The 12039-nt window shown below is 39.2% G+C and overlaps 1 protein-coding gene and 1 long non-coding RNA gene across 44 annotated transcripts in view; one reads left to right on the forward strand and one right to left on the reverse strand.

The window, feature by feature from the left end:
- Window positions 1-9611, reverse strand: part of LOC147370906 (uncharacterized) — an 89455-nt gene extending 79844 nt beyond the window's left edge. For 23 of the 42 annotated variants that reach the window (XR_015165598.1, XR_015165594.1, XR_015165589.1 and 20 more), the window contains exons 1-3: window positions 9228-9405; window positions 7603-7673; window positions 6738-6785 (exon numbers count right to left, since the gene is read on the reverse strand). This is a non-coding gene — a long non-coding RNA (uncharacterized LOC147370906). Of the gene's footprint in view, window positions 1-4916; window positions 5051-5121; window positions 5244-5780; window positions 5822-6737; window positions 6786-7602; window positions 7674-8445; window positions 8896-9227 lie in introns of those variants that run through there. The other 19 variants (XR_015165601.1, XR_015165590.1, XR_015165576.1 and 16 more) reach the window with 18 other exon arrangements.
- KCNIP4 (potassium voltage-gated channel interacting protein 4) overlaps window positions 1-12039 on the forward strand; it is a 1317771-nt gene that overhangs the window by 659152 nt on the left and 646580 nt on the right. The window lies entirely within an intron of this gene.

Here is a 12039-nt window from a genome sequence, read left to right on the forward strand (position 1 = left end):
ACAGCATTGACTACCTGTGTAATGTTGATCCAATTATTTAACCTTACTGAGGGTTAGTATCCGCAGCTGCAAAGTGAAGATAATATTTAAATAATAATGGACTTAGTAAAAATGGTTGAATTAACATATGTAAATTATTTAGGCCAGATCCTGGCTTATAGTATGTGTCTTATGAAAATAATAATTAGACTTAATAAAAATGGTTAATACATGTAAATTATTTAGAACAGGTCCTGGCGTACAGTATGTGTCTTATTATATATTTTGCCTAATCTTCCTTTGGATACATTTCGTTAATGCATGTATATTAGACATGCTTTATTTAATTACAAATAATTTTAGATATCACTAGGAGAAGCAGCTTTAACCACAAATATGAGCTTTATTCTTTTGTATTGTTTAGTCAGACCACTGCTACTGTAATTCACCATGTTTTTTCTTTACTGAAAACTTCTAAAATTCTAGTTATTCTAATAATACTCTCTTATATACTGTTTCCATTCATCACCCTAAGCTCAGCAGGTACCGCTACCCCAATCAAAGTGGGCCTTACACATTCTCATACTGGCAGTAAAGGAGCCTGGATTCAAACTCACATCTTTCTGAATTCAAATCTGGCCTTCTTTACAACACCCAGGCTGACCAGTTTGAAATGGCATTTTATCTCAGCCCCGGAGGAGGTGTTTAGGGTTAAAAATGTTTTGATTTCAGATCTCTGCCAATTACAAACAATAGCTACAAGCCTGCTTATATATGGAGTCTTTGGGGACTTGCTGGCATTTTTGCTATCTCAGATCAAATGCAGCAGACATGGAAAGATGTCAGGATTGTGAATGTTCCCAGTAGACTCGGTGTTTACAGGCGGCTAACAGCCTTGACTTTGCATATGTAGACTTAAAATTTTCCTGACAGGTAAAATGTAGCTCTGCGTCTTCTTTTGAAATGAATTCCTACAGAGGTGTGTTTCCAGTACTGCAAGCTCTTTCTGGAGCCCAGTATTTTCATGATGTGTCTAGTTTCTCATACAGCTGGCCCTGGTTGGGGGATGTTTTCATGACAACCTTTTAGTAATGGTAAATACTCTGCAAGTTATAAAATGCTTCTGAATATAAAATGCCTGACTTTTCTAGAAATGAATATCCTGGCCCAGCCTTGACTTTGAGTATCACCATCTTTCGTTACTACTTTCTTTTGAGCTCTTTTGAAAGGGCAAGAAATATGTCCGATTTTATGAGGTTTCTAGTATACAGAACAATGCTTGGCTAAGACCCTGACAAAAAGAATAAAACAGATATAGGCAGATAATTAAATGATGTAGTTAAAACAAAACAAGGTAGGATAGAGTGGGTATACAAGGTACCAGGAGGATAAAATTGGTATAAAAAGCCAGGTGATGAATCCCCTTCCCCAGTCCACTTTAGGGTCACTCAGCCAAAGTAAGACTGAATATTTGTATGTGTGTTTTATCTGAGAAATGATTGAGATAGAGTCAACTGTAACCATCTCTCCCCTCTCTCTAATTCTCATTCCCCCACCCTCGGGTAAATACCAGGGACAGTGGAATTGGGACTGATCTTTTCCCCTCCTCACCTCTAGAGTTAAGGCTTATGTACTGGAGAGCAAAAGTGGGATTTTCCTCAACCTCATGATAAAATCAATCTTTTGTAGTTCAAGGGCTAGCTATGTAACATACCTTACATCACTTTTCTTGAGCTACCCAGCCCACGTACTTATAAACTCTCTCTCATTGTAGTGCCCTGGCCATGACTCTCAGAAGCTTGAGCTCTCAAACCTCAAGGAGTTCCTTGTTTTCCCTCTGGCTTTGCTTTCTCTTCTAAAGACAAGGCTACAAGGGAGATTTCCATATGAGGTAGACACAGTTGCATGAATGGCTGAAATATGGAAGGATTCATGATAATTGCATTGTAATGTAGCATCCCCTGCCAGTTGTGAGCTGGAGTGCTTTAACACGTTGAGAAAGGGGTGACTCTTTGCCAGACCATGTTCCTTCCTTGTCACCTCTGCGTTAGCTGGCTGAGCATAAAGTATTCACCAACACATTTAAACCTTGTACTTTGAAGGTGCATTTAAGCATTGAGAGAGATGGTGACTACATTTCTCTTGCTATGTGTGGAAAATTTAATTCCTAAGCCTCAAATTTATTGCTTATATCAAAGGACTGTCTATTCATGATAGAATGGTCAAGCAACCTTTGAGAACACGAATATAGTTAGGTATTTTACACCAATCACTGAGGCTAGGCTCGGGCAGAATGGTCAACATGAGAAAAATAACAGGATAATCTGCATAAAAATTAACATCTGTAATTTCAGATATTTCAGAATGTGGGTCTTCTTGAGTATGATGGATATGAGCTAGTTAAAACTGAGGTATGAGTATTTCCTTAATGAACACAAATACATTATCCAGATCTCCAGGCTTCAAATTATTGCTAATCTGAGTAATTTATATTCTGAAGGTGTTTTAGATAAATGTTCACTGCCAAGGTTAATAACACCAACAAAAACAGAATAAATAGCTGTTGGGTGAAAGAACAAAATAGAGTAAGAAACAAATTGCAGATCGTTTCAAATCAGTCAAACCTAAATATGATTGAGAAAATACAACTGCTTGAGGAAAGGGTTTAATTTTTCTCAATATAATGTGGAAAATAAACATAGTATTTATTGGTGTATTTGAACTTTAGAGAGAGTCATGATGGTTCTTGGCCCCAAGCACTTGAACTTTCTCCTGTTACTCACCATAAAGTCCAAACCCTTGGGAGAACAGTCCTTTCTCCTTTGGTACAAACTACCTTCCAGCTCCCTTCATCCTGGCACTTCTGCCAAATTCAGTGTATAATTAATTACCCACCATCTTCCTTTGCTGTGCTATCTTACATCCACTCACAATGTCCTTTCCTGACTTGGTCCTTTGCAAAAGCTTCACACCCTCAAAGTCCAACACATACATTTTTCCCACCTCCCAAGATAAATGCCCCTGACCAATAGCACTCTTCATACTATAAAATCATCCACCTTTAATTTATATGATTCTCATTGTCTAATGTTATTTAATTCAACAAAAACTTTTAAAAATTTATTTGTATCGAAGGATAATTACTTTACAGTATCATGTTGGTTTTTGCCATATATCAAATTATGGCAGAAAGTGAAGAGGAACTAAAAAGGCTCTTGAAGAAAGTAAGAGAGGAGAGTTAAAAAGTTGGCTTAAAGCTCAACATTCAGAAAATGAAGATCATGGCATCCGGTCCCATCACTTCACGGGAAATAGATGGTGAAACAGTGGAAACAGTGTCAAACTTTTTGGGGGGGCTCCAAAATCACTGCAGATGGTGACTGCAGCCATGAAATTAAGACACTTACTCCTTGGAAGGAAAGTTAAGACCAACCTAGATAGCATATTCAAAAGCAGAGACATTACTTTACCAAGAAAGGTCTGTCTAGTCAAGGCTATGGTTTTTCCAGTGGTCATGTATGGATGTGAGAGTTGGACTGTGGAGAGAGCTGAGTGCCAAAGAATTGATGCTTTTGAACTGTGGTGTTGGAGAAGACTCTTGAGAGTCCCTTGGACTGCAAGGAGATCCAACCAGTCCATTCTAAAGGAGATCAGTCCTGGGTGTTCTTTGGAAGGACTGATGCTAAAGCTGAAAGTCCAGTACTTTGGCCACCTCATGCAAAGAGTTGACTCATTGGAAAAGACCCTGATGCTGGGAGGGATTGGGGGCAGGAGGAGAAGAGGACGACAGAGGATGAGATGGCTGGATGGCATCACCAACTCGATGGACATGAGTTTGAGTGAACTCCGGGAGTTGGTGAGGGACAGGGAGGCCTGGCGTGCTGTGATTCATGGGGTTGCAAAGAGTCAGACACGACTGACTGAACTGACTGAACTGATACACATGTCCCCTCCCTCGTTATTTTTTATTGCAGTTAATTTGGTTAGTGTCCCTTCACACTTCACAATCTACTTGCTTATACAATTATTGAGATTCTCTTTAGTTTTCTCTGGTATCTTCCTTTCCCATAACATGGATGCATTTGCTTGTTATTCATGTATTCATTCATTCCTATCATATAAAATACATGTTATATTGTGAAAATTAAGTTTATAATAGGTACTATCTTAAAATCCTTCCATCTACAACCTGTGGATTATATGTTGTTGAAGCCAACACATGTTATTGATGGTTCCTATATATGAGTGAAAGTGCTTCCCTGGTGGGTCAGACAGTAAAGAATCTGCTTGTAGTGCAGGAGACCCAGGTTCGATCCCTGGGTCAGGAAGATCCCCTGGAGAAGGGAATGGCTACCCGCTTCAGTATTCTTACCTAGAGAATTCCATGGACAGGGAAGCCTGGAAAGCTACAGACCATGGCGTCACAGAGAGTTGAACACGACTGAGTGACTAACACACACACATGAGTACTCTGTCCAAATGGTTTTTCTCAGAACAATTTCTACCCATCACTGTTATAACTCTCATCACATTATATAATAGTATTCTGCCTTTCATGAATTAGTAATATATATCTTTTGACAGAAACCATGCGGCTTTAATCTCCCAGCACCTAGCACTTAACAGGCTCTAGATAAATGTCTATTTAATAACATAAGGTTGAATGCATTGATAGGTAGAAAAATGAATACATAAAAAAAAATTTCATGTATAAGTAACTATGGATGTAACGTGTTTGGAGGCAAAAGTCCAATTAAGGGTATAATACTTATAATGTTATTTAAATTAATGTTAACAATGAGAATTGCAAAAGAAGCATCATCAAGACATAGAAGTCTAATGGGGGTCACATTTTTTTGGTCTAAAGATGAGTAACTCCTGCCATGCAAACCTAGCCCCACCTCATCCTCCCAGCCACCACAACCAAAACCACTCACATCTCATCAGGTATCTAGTCTCTGGTCTCAAAATGGTGGCCAACAGGAGAGTACTTTGAGCCATGAGTACTTTCTGATTTGGGAAACCAGTGTAACAGCATTTAGGGTCTCTGTCACTATATCCTTACAGGTTCCTAAATAATATGAAGACAGAATGGAGACAATTCCTAATTATGCACTTCTGCTCCCAAAGAAAACATTTTACCTCAGCCCTCAGGTGAGAGACAGGGCTACCTCAAACTTTGGTCCCTCTGTGCGCCTGCTGTTCACATGGAGAGTGATGACAGTCAAAACCATCACCTTTGAATTGCAAAGACCAGAAAGTACCTATCAAAAAATCAGTAATGATGTTTTACAGCACAGCTTGCAACCAAGAATTTGAAAAGTTCAATTTTCTCATTTCCAGAAGAGCTATATAACTTGTAAGCATAATGTGGATTTTTATTTTACAGATGAAAAATGTAGGCACCTGGTGAATTTCCTAATGCTAGTGCTGTTGGTGATAAAAGCAGGGTGACAAACACTCCTGGTTCACTGTAGATACATTTATCCTGAAAAGTCAGGCCCCCATGGCTAGGGCAAGGCTTGAGAAGCACTGTTTTTATTCACAGTGGTGGGGACTTTGGACCAGAAAGCAAGCCTGACATAATGCTCAGGAGAGGGCTCAGAGCTACAACTTGAGTGTATCCAACTGGGTAGTAAATGGATTAGGGAGGGCTGCAGGGATGGGACAGTCTTCAGAGTGCAACACCCAAGGATCAGAGGGACTGGAAACATGAGTATAAGAGGAGAAAACATGGAATCAGATGGACAAGCATCAAAACAAGGGCTTCACCACTCACTAGCTAGTAAGCAAGTTCTCACCAAGTACTGTGTGGTCTTGAGCAAGTTGCTTCTCTTAGTCTCTATTTAATTTTCAAAAAGCAGATTAAAAAGGAAAGAGAACAAATGTCAAAGAATCAAAGAGCAACTGAGAAGATTCAGTGAGATTTCACACACACACACATATAGTGTTTAGCACTTTAGCTCAATAAATGCTTGCTATTATTACTATTATCCATTACAATAAAGTAGGTGAGGGTAAATAACATATACAAGAATTATTTCTTATACTTTCTTATACATTTTACTTATTAATATAGTTCATTCTTTAATACTTTTGTGATTTTTAGAACATGAATCACTTACAAGTGGGACAAAAGGAAAGAGAAGTAGAATAACACAATTCGAGAGACTTCAGTGTTTGAGGTCACAGCCACTTTAAAAGCTGTACTTAGTTCTTTTGATAAAGTAAACTTTGGTGCAATTACAACTCAAATCTTTTTAGGAGCCAGACCATAAAAAGAGTTAACATTTTCTAATATTAACTGTCTTATTGGCCCTCTCTGGGTAAAGTCCTCTGTAGGATGGTTTATAGATGCAAATTTCAGGGAGCAGATAAGAATAATGGCTAACACTTCTTGAGCATCTTTACATGCCAGATAATGTTTGAGGCATTTGTAAGGAGCACTGCACCCAGTCCTACCTATATGCAACTGAAGCCAGGACTATTATACTAATTTTATAGATGGAGAAACTGGAGCATTCAAAAGTGAGTGAAACAGTTAACCAGTACTGGAGGAAGGTTGCAAACTACGACATCTGACCCAAGCGTCTTTGACTTCAACATTAAGCTTTCCCTTCTTCCTGTCCAAAGTATCCAGGAGAAACATGGAAATAAGTAATTTAGTAAGTGTGAACTGCAGAGTATACATCTCCCTAAAGCAAGTAAGATGAGGAGGAGGATGAAGAAGAAAGGTGTGATAGCCAAGAAAAACATACCTTTGAGCCAGTTTCCACCTCTGGGCTGCCAAGATCCAGCAACGGATGCTGATTTAAAGCAAAATTTAAAAGATTTATGGACCTGAAACTTGAGACTGATCCTGGAGAATACTGAAACTTGGCCCTCGACTTGACAGAATGTGAGGATAATTGCCTTTCTTTTTTTTTTTTATTAACCAAAACCTTATAGGCAGAGACTCATAAATTCAATTCAAAAATTCGGATTCATTTTTAGACTGCTTCATGTATATTTATATGATTAACAATATTATTTTGACTATATTTTTAACATAGAAAGGAAATGGGGTTTATACTGTGAGGAATTTTTAGAAATAGCTATCTTCTTTTTCTTAAAGGCTGTGATGGAAAACACAACAAAGTACATAGAGAGGGTTCATTGTTAAGGAAATCCATTAGTTTACAATGTATTCTTGTACTTTTGAAAGGTAATTATGCACTGACTAGGAATATTTTCTGGACAAAAAAAAAACCACACAAACAAAAAACTAACAAAATTTTCTTCATAGCATGTCAATTCTTCAAAAAGAAGGCCTCAAGAAAACAAATGCCAAAGTCAATATTCTTTTAAAGCTTCAAATGACTTTTCCTTGGCTAGATAAGCCTTTTCACATCCCTTTTTGAAACCAGGTGAGACATAAACAAACTTATTATGAAACTGTTCTAATTTCTGAATATACTCAGGATATAGAGTAATTAATCAAAATCATTTTATTGCTTATATTTTGTAGTAAAGTGAAATAAATATGATTGTGTCCACCAACTGTAAAGATTAGATATATTTTAATTCTAAATTCTGAAAAAAGAGAAGGGACTAAATGGCAGAGTAGAAGGATTTTGAACTTACCTCCTCTCATGAGCACAGGAAAATCACAACTGCTGAACAACCATCGATTTTATACACACACACACAGATACCTAGCAAAAAAGTGTGTGTGTAAAGGCACAAACCACAACAAAACAGTAGGAGAGACGCACTTATATAATAAATTCCCATACCAAACAGTTGGGTGACCCACAAACTGGAGACCAATTATATTGCAGAAGTTCTCCCACAGGGTGAGAGAGCTCTGATTCCCATGTTAAGCTCCCCAGCCTAGGAGTCTGGCCTCAGGAGGAGAATTCCCCAGAGTATTTGGTTTTGAAGACCAGCAGGGCTTGACTTCAGGAACTCCATAGGATGGGGCAATCGAGATTCTACTCTTGGAGGACACACACAAGACCACATGCACATCAGCACCCAGAGCAGAAGCACTGACTTCATAGGTACCTGAACCAGACTTACCCGACAGCCCCAGCACTGCTGGCCTCACCCACCACAGAAGCTCTGGTGAACACCACAACCTAAGTCCACCCAGCCTGATCTATTTTCAACACCTTCTTCATAATAAATGCTGATGAGAGAGGTCTGGATGGTCACCTACTGTGGGCCAGCATTACATTAAGAACCTAAAATGTATTGTTGAACTGGAGTGGTACTCAAGCATCCGGGACCCTTGGGCTGCCTGTCATCCACACCCACATCAAATCATGGCCAAAAGCATGAAGGAATTTACTGACATAGTTGAAAAGGCCTTGTGCAAAAGATACACCAAGAAACAACAAGTGTGAGATGTACACAGAGACATTTTGGATTTCTGCAGAATCATAGGTTATTGGTGGTAGTTCACACTGTCAGTGGGAAACTCACCGAGCATGGTTTTGTAAACTTACATCTGTGGCGTGACCAAGTCGGAAAATATAGTGATTGGTAATGCTGAGAGTCACAATTAGTCACAGGTAGGAGGAGTTCATCCTATAAATCAGTTCTTTTCAATGCGCATGACAATCACCTGGGGCTCTTGTTACACCTTGGATTCTAACTCAACACATAGGAAGTGGGGCACGAGGCTCTGCATTTCTAACAAGCTTCCCTAACAGCCTGAAAGCCTGATCCTCAGACTACACTTTGCCTAGCAAGCCCACAGACCATGTTGACCCAGGTTCAAAACGGAAAAATGATATAGTTGACTTACTTAGATCTAAATCATGCGTGTAGGTGGCATTAGAACCTTCCAGCCAAGGTGCACGATTTTACCAGAAAAAAACAATCATTCACGGAGGAAAAAGACCAAAACAGAATGCTCACTCTGAGTCTCAGAGCATGTGGGAGACAGAGCTGGGGGTTGAGGGGTCTGGAAACTCATACAGAAATCAAGAGAGGGAACAAATGGGCAGCAGTCATAGAAATAGCAACAACATTGTTCAACTGAATAAATAATCCATGTTTGAAAAGCAGAGAAGGTAACCTGGGGTGCTTGAAGTCAGTCTGGGGAATGCCAGGCCCAGGACATTAGACTCACCTGCACAAAAAGGCAAACTTCAAGGTCCTTAACAAGGGGCAACGAAAGAAGTCAGCGCAGGAAAACCAACTCTGTCACAAATGTCCAGACGGCAACCAAGCAGATTCCTAGATATGGGAAGTGAACTTACCTGCTCATCTTCAGCTTCCAGAAGGAACCTTAGCAAGGGAAGTCCGTGTCCTGGTTCCACAGGAAATAGCACGTCCCGCAAGGAATCTAGGAAAGCAGGATGTATTGGGAGTTGGAAAACTCAGCAAAGGCTCAGCTCTGCTACCCACACCAAATTGCTCTGTTACGTTTACGTCACGTGACACATACGGACCGTGAACCAATGAAAGGCCTGTATTCCTGCCTACTTACAGGGCGCAAAATCAACACATGTGAGTTAAGTGCCTCTAGCTGTGAACATATGCAATCGGTTCGAGGCACGAGACACACAGCACTCTGGTAGAGCCCTGAGTTTCAAAGTGAGGTCCTAGATCAGCAGTATCAGCATCACCTGGGAACCTGTTAGGAAATTTAGATTCCCAGCCTCGATTGCTCCCAAACTACCAATCACTCCTGTGGGGGTGGCACCTTGCAGTATGTGTTCTAACAAGCCCTCCAGGTAATTCTGATGCAGGCTCTCTGCAGTAGTTTATCGAAAGTTTGGTGAAGAGATAAGGCAGGTGTGGCAAAGGACAGTCATTATAAGCAGACTTGATAACGGTGCTTTTAAAAGAGCTATGTGGAAGGATAAAAGCCTGTTTATAGGGAGAGGAAACCCCAGTACAGATTATGTAAAACAGTAATTAATAAAACATGCTCAGTGATCAATAATAACAACAAAAACAAAGTGGATGAATATAAATTGTAGTAAAAAATACAAGTGGAAATTTAATAGCAGACGTTAACAATTTTTGCCTCTTCAGTTCTGTTCAGTGGCTTATTTCACAGCAACATAAATGTGTTTACTGGTAAGGACACAATTAGGAATTTTCAATAATCTGTATGTCTCTTTCAAACATATTTCTCCAGCATGGTAATGGAGACTACCTTAGGCTTTTTGGGTAGTCCTGTGGTATAAATATATTTAACAGAGTATCCAGAAAAATTGCTAAAAATATCAAACCCAAAATATATGTCTTCAAAAAGTCACATAATACAGTAAAAATGAAGATAGGAATGTGTATGGCATGTTTTTTTTCAGATTCCAATTTTACTTCCCTGGTGACCTTATCAGTATAGATAATCCCAGCACCACATATTTATCATCTCCCAAACAAATATTATTTCTACCCTTCTATAGTTTTCTGTTCTTGTTCCCCTCCAAAAACTCCTGCTCTTCCTTCTTCTGGTTCCTTATTTTAGAAATAATATCACCAACATGTATGTGTTGTCCCAGACTAGAAACATAGGCAACATATTTGATTCTTCTAATTCTTTTGCCTGTGCTCTTTTGGATTGATTTATTAACTCTTTTGTTTGTTTTAAATATTAAGAATGCTAGCTCTTATCTGTGCTAGGTAGGTGAGTATGTTTCCCAGTTTACGGTTTACTTTTGTATAGAGTATTTTTGTGTGTGTATTATAGCTGTTTTAAATTTTTATGTGTTCAAATCTATCAGTTTTATGTTTCTATATAATCATATTTATCAGTAATTTTCTTTATGGCATCTGGGTTTCATCAAGTGTAGAAGTACCCAGGCTATTTTATTCAGTAAACATAATCACAGGCCTTGGACTGAAGAACTTTTCAAAAACTTAAGATATTTGAAACTTGAAATCTGAAACAATATTTTTGCTGCAGAAAACAAGATAATTGCAAAATATAAATAACTAAATGTTTAACTGGTATTTACAAATATGATATAATGTCAGCTTCATTAATTATGAAATTTAATATTCAGAAATGTATTTTAAAAAGATACATCCATACTTTGCTATATCCTACCTGAATTTCAGTGACTCTCTTGTTTCATCCATTTACATCAAGCCTCCTTCCCTGGAAGCTCAGATGGTAAAGAATCTGCCTGCAGTGCAGGAGATCCGGGTTTGACCCCTGGGTCAGGAAGATGCCCTGGAGAAGGGAATGATTACGCACTCCAATATTCTTGCCTGAATTGCATGGACAGAGGAACCTGGTGGGCTACAGTACGTGGGGTCGCAAAGAGTCAGACAGGACTGAGCAACTAAGCACACAAAACAGGTTTGCCCAACCTCCGGGACGTAATGCCTGATAATCTAAGGTAGAGCTGATATGTTAATAGAAATAATGTCACAGTAATGCAATATGCTTGAATCATTCCAAAGCCATCGCCACCACACTGGTCCATGGAAAACTTGTCTTCCTTGAAACCAGTCCCTGGTGCCAAACAACCTCCAGGACGTAATGCCTGATAATCTAAGGTAGAGCTGATGTGTTAATAGAAATAATGTCACAGTAATGCAATATGCTTGAATCATTCCAAAGCCATCGCCACCACACTGGTCCATGGAAAACTTGTCTTCCTTGAAACCAGTCCCTGGTGCCAAAAAGGATGGGGACCTCTGTGACCTAAAGGACCACCACAGCCTCCTAACTGGTTTACCTGCCATAAATATCTAGGTTTTACAAGTCTAGACTTCTCATCTTAAAACAGAGGTCAAATTATGTTATTGCCTTCCTCATAAAAGCCAAACTTATTAGAATGGCTTTCAAGGCTTTGTATTTCAAGGCTTAAATATAGCCTCTCTGCTTTTGACTCTGTATTGCTTCTCTGAGCCAGGAGACAATTTTTTCAGCATCCCTGTGCTCCCCTGCCTCTGTTACTGTTTTCTTCCTCTGCAGTGCCTTTCCTTCTCAGTTTACCTGGAATTTTATGGGATCCTCAAAGCTCAGCTTACATACCACCTACTTGTAGTGTTTTTCCTGATCCTCCTCCCCAAACCCAAACACCTTGTAGGTGTGTGTGTGTGTGTGTG

Source organism: Bos grunniens, chromosome 6 (genome assembly GCF_055505025.1).
Source record: "Bos grunniens cultivar Pamir isolate PY7600 chromosome 6, Bosgru_T2T1.0, whole genome shotgun sequence".
In the NCBI taxonomy this organism is placed as follows: domain Eukaryota; kingdom Metazoa; phylum Chordata; class Mammalia; order Artiodactyla; family Bovidae; genus Bos; species Bos grunniens.